The sequence below is a fragment of the Hermetia illucens genome, chromosome 1, assembly GCF_905115235.1.
Source record: "Hermetia illucens chromosome 1, iHerIll2.2.curated.20191125, whole genome shotgun sequence".
NCBI classification, from domain to species: domain Eukaryota; kingdom Metazoa; phylum Arthropoda; class Insecta; order Diptera; family Stratiomyidae; genus Hermetia; species Hermetia illucens.
In genome coordinates this window covers 152,811,696-152,828,083 of record NC_051849.1, presented here as the reverse complement: position 1 = coordinate 152,828,083, position 16,388 = coordinate 152,811,696, and the positions used below count along the sequence as shown (strand labels likewise).

The 16,388-nt window shown below is 38.7% G+C and overlaps 1 protein-coding gene across 7 annotated transcripts in view; it reads right to left on the bottom strand.

The window, feature by feature from the left end:
• Positions 1-16,388, bottom strand: part of LOC119655778 (calcium/calmodulin-dependent 3',5'-cyclic nucleotide phosphodiesterase 1-like) — an 831,136-nt gene that overhangs the window by 435,889 nt on the left and 378,859 nt on the right. For 5 of the 7 annotated variants that reach the window (XM_038061856.1, XM_038061890.1, XM_038061875.1 and 2 more), the window contains exon 1: positions 4,446-5,569. The exons of the other annotated variants lie outside the window; for them this stretch is intronic. The gene's annotated coding sequence lies outside the window, so the exon portion shown is untranslated. Of the gene's footprint in view, positions 1-4,445; positions 5,570-16,388 lie in introns of those variants that run through there. 7 annotated transcript variants of the gene reach the window in all.

Genomic DNA, 16,388 nt, shown 5'->3' with positions numbered 1-16,388 from the left:
GGTAACGAATATTTAACATGGTAAGTAAAGTTCCTCTTAATAGATAACTTCGGAACACTTCTACTACACAAAAACTTTGGGTAACAGCTTAGGACGACTTCATTAACCTGAACTGAATATTTTTGAATTGCCTAAATACTGGTTGAAAATGAGAGCAGAAGTTAGAAATAACGACTTGCATTAATGGACAAATAAAGGATAATTGCAACCAGAAAGATGACCGGTCTAAGCTCCACTCCTAATATTTTTCCACCGATCGGCCTTAAAGCAGATAAATAATGCACAGGCCCAGAAAAGATTCTAGCATTCCCTTTTTCCACTATTAATCGAATTATTATCACATATTTATATAATAAAAGATCAAGGCCAATTCGGTACTTAAGCTGGACATCAAGAAACTCTAAAAGAAATCAAATGATTATAAAAATAAATTTGCCATAATATCGGGACAAGAGTAGGAGATAATAAACCGGAATGCTTTGCAGCTAACATGCAATTTTCCAAGGGCAAACAAAGCTCAAGAAACTTGCTATCCCCAGAAAAAGATAAAAAGTGGATTTCACTAAAAATTGCAGGTAAAAAGACTGCATCATCATCATTATTATCGATCTTGGCAATTGTTCTGATACAACATTAATTAAAGGGAATAGTGCAGCTACATTCTGTCTTCAGCAAGATTCAGTTGCAGAATTGGCCGCCCATCACTTGAGAAGATCCATCTCACACACAAAACGCACCAATGCCGTTGAAGGAAGTATGACAGTTTTTGCTGCTATGATTCAGAAGAAATTGATATTAATCAATGAGATTTCAATTTTAGGATTTAATAAAAATTGCGAGTTTATGTCAACGCCCCGCTCCGTGAAACGAGACGCCTCTACTATAAATTTATCGACCATAAAACGCTGACTAATTGGCAAATTTACAAAAAATGCCAACCGAGAAATAAAGGAAGCGATCGCTGTCACCCGAGCGGTCCATTACAAAGATCTTTACGATAAACTGGGCATCCGGCATGGCAAGAGAGATCTGTATCAACTTGCCAAAAGCCGACATGCACGCACACACGATATCAAGCACTTCTGTTGCGTTAATGACAAGAACGGTACTGCTTACCGACCGTCAAGTCGCGATGGATAAATGGCGAGAATATTTCGAGTAGATTTCGACAAAAGAATTTGTTCATCCTCCAATTCCACAAGCTTTGCCGACATTTGGAGCAATTCCACCAGCAATAAAACGAATGAAATCGAGGAAAGCAATAATATTGCCGACATAACATCTGAGCTGCGGAAAGCAAAGAGCTGAAACACAGCACTGTGGCTCAGGGAATTCCTCAATCGGGTTACTGAGGAAGGTAGAACACCATCTGACTGGCAAGAAAGTACTACAGTTCCAATATAGAAAAAGAAAGGTAGTCCAGTAGAATGTTTGCCATCCGATCCGTTTCTTGTCAATACCATGATGATTTTTGAAAGCATTCTTGACAATCTTATTCGCGATGTCATTCAAATAACCGTGAATCAAGCCAGGTTTGTCAAGAACTGCGAAACTACTGACGCAAAACACGCTGTGCAGTTACTCGTGTAGAGACACCGTGAGAAGCATTCTATCTTTATTGCATTTTTGGATCTAAAGAAAGCGTTTGGCCGTGTGCCACACGAACTCATCTTGTGTGTTCTACGATAACACCTAGTGCCAGAAGAACTCGTGCGCTGGGTTTCATTGTTCTGCCACGACCCGAAAAGTAAAGTTCGAAGTGTGGCGGGTGTACCAAAGTCGTTTCATGTCCCTGTTGCGTTCAGTAAGGAAGCGCCCTTTCACCACTCCTCTTTGTTCTTGTTATGAACACCGTTATACGGGACATCCAACGTCCGGTGCCCTATTATACTGCTTTATGCAAATGATGGTTTCCTAGCGTCTAATCATCATCATCATCAATGGCGCAACAACCGGTATCTGGTCTAGGCCTGCCTTAATAAGGAACTCCAGACATCCCGATTTTGCGCCGAGGTCCACCAATTCGATATCAACAAAAGCTGTCTGGCGTTCTGGCCTACACCATCGCTCCATCTTAGGCAGGGTCTGCCTCGTCTTCTTTTTCTACCATAGATATTGCTCTTACAGACTTTCCGGGTGGGATCATCCTCATCCATACGGATTAAGTAACCCGCCCACCGTAACCTATTGAGCCGGATTTTATCCATAACCGGATGGTCATGGTATCGCTCATAGATTTCGTCATTGTGTAGGCTACGGAATCGTCCATCCTCATGTAGGGGGCCAAAAATTCTTCGGAGGATTCTTCTCTCGAACACGGCCAAAAGTTCGCAATTTTTCTTGCTAAGAACCCAAGTTTTCGAGGAATACATGAGGACTGGCAAGATCATAATCTTGTACAGTAAGAGTTTTGACCCTATGGTGAGATGTTTCGAGTGAAATAGCTTTTGTAAGCTGAAATAGGCTCTGTTGGCTGACAACAACCGTGCGCGGATTTCATCATTGTAGCTGTTATCGGTTGTGATTTTCGACCCTAGATAGGAGAAATTGGCGTCTAATAGCACAAATTATCTCGAGCAACTTATCCAAAAATGGAATGATCGCCTCATGCAACACGGTTATCAGATTGAGTTTTAATAAAACTGAGTTATCGACGACCGATCCCAATGAAACAAGCCCTATCATTGTCAAAGAACTGAACGATTTAAATATCTCGGGTTAATGCTACGAGTACTACAATGGAGAACTGCGTTATGAAATTGCTTCACGCATTAACGCAAACTGCAAGAAATGGCAGTCCCCAACTGGTGTTCTTTGTGATCGACGTATCAACGAACGTCTCAAATCTAAAATTTACCGCAATGTCCTCCGTCCTGTCGCCCTATATAGTTCTGAGTGCGTGAGCTACAAAAGGCACGGCGTATTGTGGTATTGGAAACGGAGTTGTTACGTTTGACTAGTGGCGTGACACGCTTTGATGACATTCGAAATATGGATATATACGATCTATATGGGGCTGCATCGATCGTGGAAAGGAGGGAGGGAGGCTTTTTCGATAGTGTAGTTACGTAATTGAATCTGATGAAAACTCACTTGCCTAGGTTGGTCTTAACATCGAAGTCGATGGCAACCGACCAAAAGACCAACTGAAGCAACGGTGGTTTGATACGCTGGATGGTGATTTGGAAGCAAAGCGTTTGCATCCAGATCAGGCTTTTGCTAAAATGAAAAGGTGCAACCGATCAAGATCAGCCTGCGAAAGGAATAAAGGTCAAAGAAAAAAAGAAAATGTAGCAGTTTATATTATTACTATCAAAATTTGGCCTACTCTACGGGCGGCAGTTCGGCAGAATACCATAATTGTCCACTAAAGTTGGGAGAACTTGGTTTTGCTTTATTTGTGTGTCAATAAGAAAAAAAATCCCAAAAACGCGCATCAAATAGAAGTGAATATTACTCGGTACTTTCCGTTACGATATTAAAGTATAGGAAGAAGGAAACTGAGATCAATATTTATGAAACCAACCTACTCACGGCTTCGAAGAATAAATGAACTCCTTTGTTAAAAAGGTATTAAAGATAATTAGACACTAGAAGGGTTAGGCAATAATTACTCCAAACTGAAAATCTTTACCATCATGGGAAAAAATTATCATTTGAATGAGAAACCCAGCTGTGTCAGGCATGTTGGCAGATGTCTTTTTATCAAACGAACTTTACCAATGCACCGATATTTCTCAGGCACTCGAGGTCAATCTACAGCCTCGACTGTGTTAATAGAAATATCTAACAGTTCCTCGATCAACATGTATGGTGTTCGGCGATATCAAATCACTTTTCATTTCGTTCTCAACAAAAAATAGTTTCTATACCATAAAATCCTATTATTTTGAATTGAGAAGTATAATATATAGAAAATTATAAATGTATAAAACTCCTGTGTTAATAAATTATTGGAAAAGATTAACATAAGAGTAATGGTGTTCTCCTAGTTTTTTTTTGCTTAGTCCGAAATTAACAATTCAACTAAAAGTCGAAGACGAACCATGCAAATCGCGGCCCATCAACAAAAATTCATTTGGGCTACAAAAATTCTTTATCCATAATTTTGGTTTTCTAAGGCTGAACGGCTTTCGGCTTTACTTGATAATTCGAGCAACAGTTCAAAATCGCCAAAAGCATTCCATTCAAATGCAGTCGAGGCAACTTTTTTTGCAGAAAAAGATTGAACTGAACTGCCGAAAACGAATTAGGAAAACGTGTACCAATAAATAGAAATGTCAAGCGAAATTCAAGGCAATGAAATAGATATATTAAAGGCATTCAGACGAAAGTAATGTGATCTATTTTGTTAGTGATAGTTCTTTTATCAAACGTAAAAATCACGTCGTAAATGAATTTCGATCCACCTGAATTTAAATTTTTTTTCAGATCAAAATATATACCTTCGAAGTTTACGATGAACAAATATGTTTCATTCAAGATATGCCGCATAGAATTACCGAAAGTTGGTGACGCGAATAAGCTGGATTTTTATTTAAACTTGATATGAATTGCAAAACAAACACTTTAATCGGTCACAGATCACAAATTGATTCCACCTCGCGATCTAATCCCAACCCGGTGACACTTTCGATAGTAAATTTGATGGAATCGTGTTGGAAATTGCACCGTAAATTACGACTTCCAGTAGCAGATTCTATCGCGTCTTATAGTATCACTGGAAAATCGGTGCCGAAACAAGATCACCACTCAACTTCCACCTTGCAGATCACTATGACCGCTCCAATACGCAAACGATCGTGGCGCGAACGGAGCACTGTAGTATCGAAACGCGACGAACCGGTTACCGTATCGTAAATATAATATATTATATCTACGTTTTAGTTAATTGGTTTTGCCACTTGTTTTAATGGGCAATGTATCTTAGTAATGATCACTTTTCCAGCTCACTGATCATCAACACCAATTGGACACATGACACAGGTGATAGCACCTGCCGATAAGCACCGTCGTTAGGCTTAGGACGCTCTAGCTAAACTTATGCAAATTCAGTGCGTTCACTGGCACACGGCTTTGGAATGAATCGCACCCACAGAATCATTTGTACACACTATCAGGCTGGCGTGTCACATTATCGAGCCCAGTAATCACAGGACACATTTCACTGGGGATTATGAAAACCACTCGATTTATGGATTTGTTTCAACTGTGCTGAAGCAACCATTAAGTCGACAACCGTGACGCGAAAATCGAACGTTGCATTCCCGACCGACATATGGATAGCTCTGCCCGTGGAGCGTTTGGTTTTGCCGCCGTAACCGAGTAGATCACTTGCTAATCGCCAAATATAAATAAATTATTCTATTTCGCACCTCTCTGGGCCAATCGCGATAAATTGGGCTGAGAGTTTACACTCGACATAGCCATCTTAGACGGTCCATAATAGTAGCCTCAATGGACACAATGTATCTGAAAGTGTGTATTTTGGTATCTATCTAGATATCCGCAAGTCTCGCTCTTGAATGAACGCGTCACCGCAATACAAACAGCAATACCGATCGACAAGTCCTCTTTGGACAAACTGCTGATGGTTTTTGGTAATTCAAGTTTGCCACCCACCGTCAAACGAGTGGTAAATAACGGAAAAAAGCTAAACACAATGTTTGACAACATACCCTCCAAATGGAGCGGCGCATTGGCTGTCTATCTCTGTATCAAAACCCAGTGGTGTTCTATGTAAAGCAGCACAAGGAACTTTTACACTCATGTAAAATTTGACTGTAAAGCTTTCCCAACTCTTCAGCTTAGGAGAGAATGGGGTCAGATTTCCTGGGTTCCTAAACGCTGGTGAACATTATAGTCGATTCTATTTACAATTAGGACAATTAGCGAATGCTGTGTGTTATTTGTTACAATAGTACGCTCCCGGGTTTGCACTTATTTGTCATTGTGCCAACTTTGGGAATATCTATGGCGCCTAGATTCGGATGTTTTGGCAGGTTGTCATGCGGTTAGACATCGTTTCTTCATTGGTGTTCCTAGAGGGTCATTAGCACCGTGTGATATTAATTTTCTTTGGCAGCGTCACCTGCATTTTGGGTTAAACGCAGGTGGGTACTTTGCGTTTTTCACAAGCTAATCCGAAATAGAAAATCATACGTTAAAGAACTTTTTCAAATTGATTCCCTCTATGTGGTAAGTGACACACCAATTTTTTCTGGCGCTTTAGCGATACGTTTGGTGTCCTTCGTAATAATTCTCACAAACAACAGATAAACGGCGAACCAAATCAAAATACCCTTGCTTCCCTTATTCAAAGAACGATAGCCCCATCGAAGGGATTCTCCACACTAAAACCAGAGAGAACCGAGAGAAAGTCTTGGGGAGAACCCCATTTTCCTTTCTACATTTCCCAGATTAACATTTGTGTCGCAACATTTCCACAGAGTGCTTTCAAGGCATCTCAGTCGTTGAGCTGCTCCAACGTTTGATATCTTTCAGCATCAAACCAAACTCCCCAGTGAAGCATCTCTACACATCTCCGACGATTGTTGGAAGCATATACAAAGGTATATATTCTTTGACATATAGACGCAAGTACGTAAATGAAATCGCAATCCGAAAAGAGAGGAAAACTCTGAAAGATTTTCCTACTTCGAAAATCTCAGAAAAATTAAGCTTTTCCTCAGACGATTGAGCTTTGAAGTGAAAGTGTACTTTCTACCCATTCTATGTATCTATATTATACTGTCTGTGAAACTAGGGAAAGAGCGACTGTGGCGGAAGAGTTTCAGCATTTGTATGTATAAGCGTACTCACATAGATTTCTTATCAGTTGAACAGGTAAGAGAACGTGTGTTTATCAGCTGAGTCTCGGCTGTGCAGGGTTTGGTAAGTTGCGATAAAATATTGAAAGTGTGCTCAAAAGCAGAAATTGTGGTTGATAACAGGAATAAATTTTATCGAAAAGTCGATATCAGTTTTGAAGATTATTAGATACAAAGCAAAAGCCAATATGTGAACACATACGTCATTACTGACCTGATAAAATATTACGTGTTAAATGTTTTTTATTAGATTCAGGGCTGACAGGTTTAGTTAATAATGATTAATGCCAATAAAAAGATGATGTTATCGATGCTATTGATAAGCCACTGAGGCTTCTTTTTGCTTAACCTGGACTCTTCCGGAAAATAAAATATGGTTAGCCAGGATAGTAGCTATTCAAAATAGTAAGATGGTAGTTAATTCAGAAGGTGATTTAACCCTTTTTTTCATTTTCTCTTTAAACACTTTGATGTAAAATATCATGTTGATATCTATCTTCACGGTAATTCTGGAAGCGTATTTCGAAGAGTATATTGAAAGGTTCCTATACAGTAGAAATCAGTAATAAACGCCTTTTCCGAAAAGACAGCGGAAAATTTAATGAACCGGTTTACCCTAAACTGCCTTATGGCATAATTAAATTAAATTAAATTTTTCGGAATTGGGAGTGCCTTTCCAATAAGAAACACGCCAACAATCAAGTGCGTTATGTCCAAAAGTTTGCCAAACTGCCAAAATTAAAAACGTATCACCAAATTTGAGTGTGTGCAGTAAATTTACATCGAGACTAAAGAAACATTTTTGGTGGCATTGGTTACAGGTCACTTGGAAAGCCTGGGTACTACCCCGTCCGATTTAATCTCTTTGTGTCCTCACGCTGTAATATCTAGGTACTACGGCCCCCCATGAATTTTTTTTTTATTTTGTTGGCTCGTATAGAGCATGTAAAATTTTAATTCGATAGCTTCTACAGTTTCTTTTTATAACAGTTTTATACCCTGATACCCTGTTTTACGCATTTAACCCCTTGAAAGAATTACAAAAAGTATGCCAAACTTTTCTGAGAGTAGATCTATTGCTTGGCTTAGGTACTCAGAGACTCTGTACATTTCCATTCCAATTTCGAGGATATTTGTCGGCAAATTCAAATCAATGCTGGGAGCAAATGAAGTACAGAGAGTTTATCGAAAGTATGCCCTCACCAGTGAAACATGTTTAATACAAATTATGGACACAGTCAAACAACACAACAGAGTTTTCCCACATTACCCAACGAATCCCACCAGAGCATAGAAGAAAGCAGAAGAAAGAGAATATTGGGGTGAAATCTGGCTGTTACCCGCCCCGTGTGCTATATGGATTGTCACTGAAGGGGCCCACTTACCGAAGACGAAGTTCGGTGAGTTACAAACTGGTTGAATAACTAGAAGATCCACGTATAGATCGGATGCAAAATTTATGGTACAAAAATATCACCAGCATGCACCGTCGATTGGCACTCACTGCAAATCAGGTCATTAGTCGATCGAATGAATTTCCTATCTTCCTCACTGCGGGGTTTACCTTTTTTTTCTCAAAACGCCATGGTACAGGACCTTCCGCATACTTAGCTACTAGCTGCTCAACTTCTGTATCGTGTTGGCCCGAAATTAGCGCGTTCATCTGAGAGTAAAAGCAATCTCAGAATCACATGTTTGATGTAATTAGATGGCACCACGTTGTGTATCGGTATGGATGACGTCTTTCTGTTCCTATAGTTGATATGTTCAGCTATGATGTTTGGATCAAATTTGGGTTCGATAAATTTGGGTTCGATAAATTTTTGTTCCACACTATCTCTAAACGCCATCTCGACCCACATTCCTAACATAGCATTGGAGACCTTTAAATCAACGATCTGGCCGAATAAGACTTTTACATCTTCCGGGGTGCACTGTGTGCGATCGCATTCAATTGACTGATATATTCATTTATAATGATGCTATTGAGAAAACTAATTTGGAAAACATCCAACAACAGATACGGATTTTTACTGGAAAGAGCAGGTGAGTTCCTTACGGCTATTTCTAACCCACTTTGCGGGTTGGTTCCATTTAACAAAAAGGATTGATTTCTCAATTCTCTGAGTGGGGTTCTCTTTCCTGAGAGGGAAAGATCTGCTTGTGTACGATCCAGGAAGGCGTAGTCACTAATCGACCCGTGTGACGACGCCGGTGCAATACAGGCATAATTCTGTATGGCTAATTATCGACACACCGTATGAAATTCTTCGAAATCCTGAGGCTCCCAGATAGTTTGGTGTAAACTATTGTAGTTTCGGCAGCTTCGCGGCATATGTGTCATTTTGTTCGCATTGTCCTATGACGAGAGATTCATTTTTTATGTGTAGCATACTTCATTTTCCTATTGCTTAGCGTCCTTCATTATCTTCCTTTCAATTTCTTACTTCCCATCCCAACGTCCACTTATTTTAAAGTATTAAATTGCGAATGATCATTTTTAAGGCTTTGTGTAAAACAAAACCTTATTAAAATCGATTCAATGTCTGTATGTATGTCTGTCTGTCTGTCACACGCATTTTTCTCCAAAACGGCTAAACCGATCCGAATGAAATTTGGTGGACAGATGGGAGCTATGAAATCCCACGCATACAGCGAGTGGCATAAATTTAGGTGCAGTTTAAAGGGGGGCTCCCCATACATGCAAAGGAGGGATTCAAAATTTTTTCCACCGGATATAGTTGTGTAGGGTATCAAATGAAAGGTCTCCATTTGTACTTTCCGAAACTGATATTAGTTTAGGCATAAATTGCAAAGTGCGCGAGTAAGAAGTCAAAATGCACGCACTTGAAGTGAGACAGGACTCATTTTCGGAAACTATATATTACTACTTTTTAGAAATTTAATGAAAAACCCCCCTTAAATTCATCTTAGGACTTCCGAATTTTGTACCAGCATAGAGGACAATATTTTGTATATACGTGCTAAATTTCGTAGAAATTAACGCCAAAGTTATAGCAGTTCAAACTTAGCAATTTCGTGCGAATTTACTGCTTCCAAAGCCATCCAAATCAGATGCTGACGTCATAATTACCCGGAATAATTGACATTCGCGTGAAATAATAAAGTCGCATTTATGAAGAATCTACTTATCTGCAGCCCTTTTTAAGATTTTATGTAAAACACTTGTATCAAATCTAATCTTCGAGAGATGTCCCATTCCGGTATCTGCTCAAAAAATTTACTAATAGTATATTATCAACTTTTAGAAATTGACTAGAAAACTCCCCTTAAGTTCATCCTAAGTGTACTAAATTTTGCAGCGACATAGAGGACAGCCTCGTGCATACACATGCCAAGTTTCATGAAAATCCAACTATTAGTGGGAAAGTTATAATAGTTCAAACTTATCAATGTCGTGCTAATTAACAGCATTCTAAGCCATACAAATAAGATGCTGACGTCATAATTAACGAGAATAATTGACATTCGAGTGAAATATTAAAATTCCTTTCAAGAAGAATCTAATTCTCCCTAGCCTTCTTTTATATTTGATGTTGGTTAAATTGTTCTCATTTGCTAATAATATTAAACTCAGAGTGTGAAGCATATGAGGTTGACTATTTCAATACAGTGCTTTCCATCAAATGATTTATTTAAATTACTTTCTAAAAAATAGAGGCCAATAGAATTTTTAACTATGTGACACGGAACTGTCAGGCTCATCGCTCCTCACATCTTCTTCTTTTTCTTCAGCCTTCAGTTCACAAGCGGGGTCGGCTCGTCGTGATCGGTTTCGTCATCATTTATTTTATCAAATGCCTGATCAGGATGTAATCGCGAGACCTTCAAATCCCCATTCTGTGTTCCATGCGACCATTGTTTTGGCCGGCTTTTTGGTTGCTTACCATTGACTTCGATGTTCTGACCAATACTGGTGGTTGAATTCTCCTTAGCGTGAATTACGTGACCACACCATCGAAAACGCCTCTCTCGCAGTTTTTCCACGATCGGTGCGAACCCATATCGATTGCAGATATTATCATTTCAGACGTGATCAAAACGTGTCACGCCACCAGTGCAATGCAAGATATACTTCCCCATTACCGCAAGACGCCGTTCATTGTCCTTTATAGTCAACACTCAAACTATAGAGAGCGGCAGACGGACGACATTGCAGTAAATTTTAAATTTGGGACGTGCGCTCATACGTCGATCACAAAGAACACCAGTTGGGGGAATGCCACTTCATCCAGGTGGCGTTAATACTTGAAACAATTTCATTACGCAGTTCTCCATTGGCTGGTAGCATTGACTCGAGATATTAAAATCGCTCAGTTCATTCAATGGCAGTAATCTGCCCCTCCAGATATTTAAATCGCTGAGTTCTGGCAATGGCGGTAACCTGCCCAGAAGTGAGCGATTTAAATATCTCGGGTCAATGCTATAAGCCAATGGAGAACTACGTTATGCTCCTCACATAGGGAAACACAAAACCTTTTATACCTGAAGCGTCAAGCTTCCGGTTTCCCGACTTGTTATTTACTTTTGACAATTCATAAAACCTTCTCACCTTTCAAACTTACCGAAACCCGAATGATCCCGAATTTCTTCTTGCTGTTGCTTTCACCGTAGATTGCATGGCTCGATTATAGATCTGATTACGTATTATTAAAGGCATGTTTTTGATTGAGACGAAATGTTATGCATGCAAATGCTGGGATATTCCGGCAAGTTTTGCTAGTGGGCAGAGGCCAGTTCAGCTGAGTGAATGCTGTGGTTCGAGGAGTTGGAAAAGGAAGTTTTGGTGGTTGGAGGAACGGAGAGCTAACCCGGATGCCGAATTCGCGGTTTTGTTTTATTCACATTTTGTTTTTTGCTTTAAGGGTAACGGGTTGAGTTTCAAAGTCGAAGATGAACAGTGGTTCCTATTTGGTTTATAATTGAAGGGCGAACGTATTTAAATTGAACGAAAATGTGCTGTTGTCGACTAAATCGCAGTCGCAGATTTGCCGGATGTTTCGAATATTGCGTCTGTTGACAAGCTGCGGTTTCGAAAGTGCAAGTGCAATATATATTGAAAAGTGACTAATAATAAAAAACGCAGATACGAATAACATGATTGAGACAGTGTTTTTATACAGAGAGAAATGGGTGGCAGCTTTCACTGCAAATGAAGAGATATTCTATAATATTTGATGTTGTTTTTAGCTAAACGGATTAGCAATTTTCATACTCAGCTCCCTGCTTTCTGTTCTAATTTTTACGGCCTGGCTACGCTATCATACACTACGTTCAACTTTCATTTGAATAACCAAAAAAGAATGTACGTATGCCTCATTTTTCGAAATGTAGGAATATTTTCAACAACATTTTTAGAGCTAAGTTTTAGCATTTTGTTAGTTGTAAAATCGAGAAAGGTAAGAATATAATGAGATAGTTAAAGTTCAATACTAAAAAAACACTAGGGAAACTGAGAAATGTACTTTCAAACCCTTTCAAAACTAACTCGGAAAGCTACACCGATTGATGGATAGATTTCATTCTTCCTTTCATTATATTCATTTTATTTTTTATAATTTTATTTTTTATATTTTTATTGCTTCGTATTTTTTACATTATTTCTTTATTGATTTTCCATATATATAACCTTTTTGATGGAATTTTATGATTATTGTAACATGAAGTCCCAGTTTTCACATGAGGACTGCCTCTTCTCCTTCTCCTCTTTAACAAGGCAAACTCACACTCATTAAAGGGAATCGTCCAATTTAGCCTGCCAAAAAATCCAAAAGACCGCGCCTCATGAACCTCTGTGACAGGAGAAAATCAATTACAATCTTCCCTCTCGGTCCATGTGCGCCGCCGAGCCGTTATTTTTCTTTGTTTACCCGTTTCAGCTTTCGTGTTTTTCTCTACTAAGTTTGCGCGATATTCCGATATTTGTTTTATTTTTCAGGTTCCGATCGGCACCAACGCATCAGCTTAAGGTCACGTGAAACGTACATAATGAGCAAATGAAGTGGTACAAACGACCCGCCCCAAAAATTCCGAGCCCGGCTTGCGGAGATACATGCTAGCACATGTCTTGCGGCCACTTCGGAATAGCTTCGGTATTTCTGGCCCGACCTTCACGGTTAATTTCGCTGATTTTTTTAAGTTTTTGGGTTAGCCCTGTCTTCTACAACAACTCCCGCCAATTCTGATGGTCGAATGTTAATCCTAATAAGTCATTATACTATGCGTAATTATACCATTCTATAAATGTGCTTGACCATCAAAGAGATTCCATTTTTAAGGTTTTGTGTCAAACGAAACCTTATTAAAATCAGTCAATCAATGACTGTCTATATGTTTGTCGGTCACACCCGGTTTACTCGGAAATGGCTGAACCTATTGGCACAAAATTTGTTGAGAACGTGTGGTCTGGGATACCCTTTGTATATAGCAAGTGGTACCATTTTCTCGTTAACTCGTTTACTCGTTTTACGATTTTTTCACTCGTCCAGCGATATCATGAATTTTTTTAAAAAATTATTTCCGCTACTCGATATTTGGTGGAATTTGGATATATGCTACAATCAGTCATTTCCATGATTGAATATAAAGCGGGAAAATGACAGGATCTTCATTTAAATATTAAATAAAGTGTAGCTTCTTTCCTTTCCGGCAACCTTTTCAACACTCGGTCAATCTCCTCCTCCTGGAGTGTTACTGGTTCCTTTTTGTGAACAAATTCGTAGGAAGGTGAAGTTTTTTTAAAGGCTCAGTTGACACTTTCAGGTTCCCACCATAGAGAAAATATTATAGCAATAAGAGAGCTTTCTGGCAGAGGCTGGGCCCTTACCGCAAACAAAATTGTTTCTTTGTTGCCCGTAAGAGATGTGAGTGGACTTTCGGTATATATCAGTGAGGAAGTTAGCTTCTTAAAAATTTCGTCTCGATGGGTTACTTTTTTGATAAGGAAACCGCCCCTGTGGGGATTTGTCACAGGTTTGCACTTGATTATGCGAATAAATGTCAAAGTTTTTTTCATTCACCTGTGGTGAGATATACCTAAACAGAGAGTCAAATCCTGGTTTCGGACTTGAATGTGTATGTTTATTTTCGTCTTTGAACAACTAAACTAATTGCTGGGACACAATTAACTTTATTAGTAATGGAATCAAATCATTTCTTATCTAATTATTCAATCGTTGAACAAAGCTACCAAAGTTTACATGCCCGTACATATTTATTTATATAAATTACGTAATATGATAATCAATGTCCTGAATGCATTGTAATAAGAAAGGAAGCGGTAACTAACTTAAGCTTGCATTTACGGATTTGATCGGAAAAATGTGAAAAAATAGGTATACAAAAAAGCTCAAACTTGAAAATACGTATTTTCACTTTCCACCAAGTTTATACATTTATATGTATAAGGGGTTCATCGACAAAAGAACGTGAAGTCGTCTTAGAAGCAATGCCAAAATATGTGTTGTTCATTGGGTCACTACCATTCCATATATGCACATGTAAGCAGCAATAGTATTAATAGGTCTTTTTTCACTTTGAAACTTTGGAAGCTTCTCTAACCAAAAAATTGAGGTAGCAAGAAGTATAGACGCGAAAACTGTGTAGGAAAATTTGGTACGTATAATTTTGCATATGGTTGTATTCTATGACATTTATGTCGGCAAAATATTTAGGGGAGCAATTCACTTCAATACTCGCTCAAAACAGACTTTTTCTTACTATCATATTCCCTTCTTTTTAATTTAGAACTCTTCACTCATAGTTATACCAAACTTCATCAGAATTACATGAATTTCCGGTAAACAATTACACAATAACCCTTATCACTACATTTCTGATCTTTAGTAGATATTGAAACCTTCTACTTGACAGATTAATACTACAATATGGTGCGGTGTGATTTAAAATCGATCGATGTATAAAACATATGTAGGTGATAAATATCAGCACAGTAATTCGAAATTTTCAGAAAATTACATATACGTATCCATCACTATTTTTTAAATTTGATAACTCTGTTCATACGATCCAGCAGCTAGCGTTTCGGAGCTTGTCCAGCAGAACACAGACGCAAGTATTCATACGATCTAGCAGCTAGCATGTCCAGCACTGCACGTAACTGAGAAATGAATGCATGCAAACTTAGTATCGACAAAATTAATTACCATTCTTTCTGCGTAAGGTTATAATCAGTCGTTAATTAACCAAGCTGATGATAAATTCACAGCTGAATAAGGGATGAATTTGGCCCAATACTATAATCTTCTCAGATCAAATAAAAGTCCATATTGCACTTTACAGATAATCGTTTTACATTTGCGAAAATTGTGCTTGAATTCTTAAGAGGTATGTTTTCATATAGATTGCCCTTCGACAGAACAATTCCTAAAAAATTCATGGGCGGGTCTTTTTCGCTTTGGAATAGCTTTTCAATTTCCCTACTGCGATGCCCCCATGTTGAAAATGCTGTTCGAAAGAAAATATCTAAAATAATTTATGAATCACTGAAGCAGCACCTCGAAAGTCTAATCGGTAAAATGCATTCTGTTATTGATAGTTTTTCCTTCTGCATAAAGAATATCATGCTTTTTTGTCGAAAATATGAGCTAGACTGATTATATGTTACATCGAGGTATGTGCTTTTAATTAAGAAGCGAGAAGAATAGGGCTGAAGGAAAAAATACTAACAAAAGCAGGGTTCTTAGTGTTGCCACAGCACTCTTCCTATCCCTAATCATTGACAGGATATTGACGGTGTGGAATTATATTTACAGCGAGCCACAGTTGTTTCTGGCAACAGGGCCACGGTGCTTCAAACTTCTTGAAGGATAAAAGTGCTAAATCTGCCTTTGCTATTTTGTCCAAAATTTTGCGTTAGAGCTGGTTACACAACTGGGGACAATGCCCAGATATCTCAGGGTGTAGGTGCGGTAAACCTCACCCGACAAAGCTGACGCCCGCTGACATGGTGACTCCTCTGTTAGTTGTCGATTGAAAATTCTGTGAAAATATTCCCTGCTTGTGGTAAAAGATGACCAGGATTGATTGAGATTTGTAGGCTAGTAACTTGCTACGAGTATGTATTCAGATTTCTTTATGGTTTGTAAACTACGTTCATACCGTTTTTAGCAGTAGTTTATAACTGTATTCTGGACTCTACAAAGGCCCTTCAGAGAGTACTCACTGGCTCCAGTTTTAACGGGAGTTTCAATTGGGAAGTTGAGTGTTAAGTTAATGGATGATATTTAGTTGGATTGTAGGGAATGTTACTCTCCCTCTAATGGCACTGTATTATTATACTCTTGAAAACCTGTAGTTGTCTGAACCGATATCAGACAGATCATAACTGCGCAATTTCATGTGATATTGTGATCGTGCTGAAGTAAGTGTTCTAACACCGGGTCTGCTATAAGGTTAGCTGAAATTCCGCGCACATTTAATCCACAACGTATATTTAATTAGGTCGACCACATTGATTTAAGATTTAAGAACTCCCTTCTGGATCTACAAAACAACAGAGGCGCTGATGATTGCTTG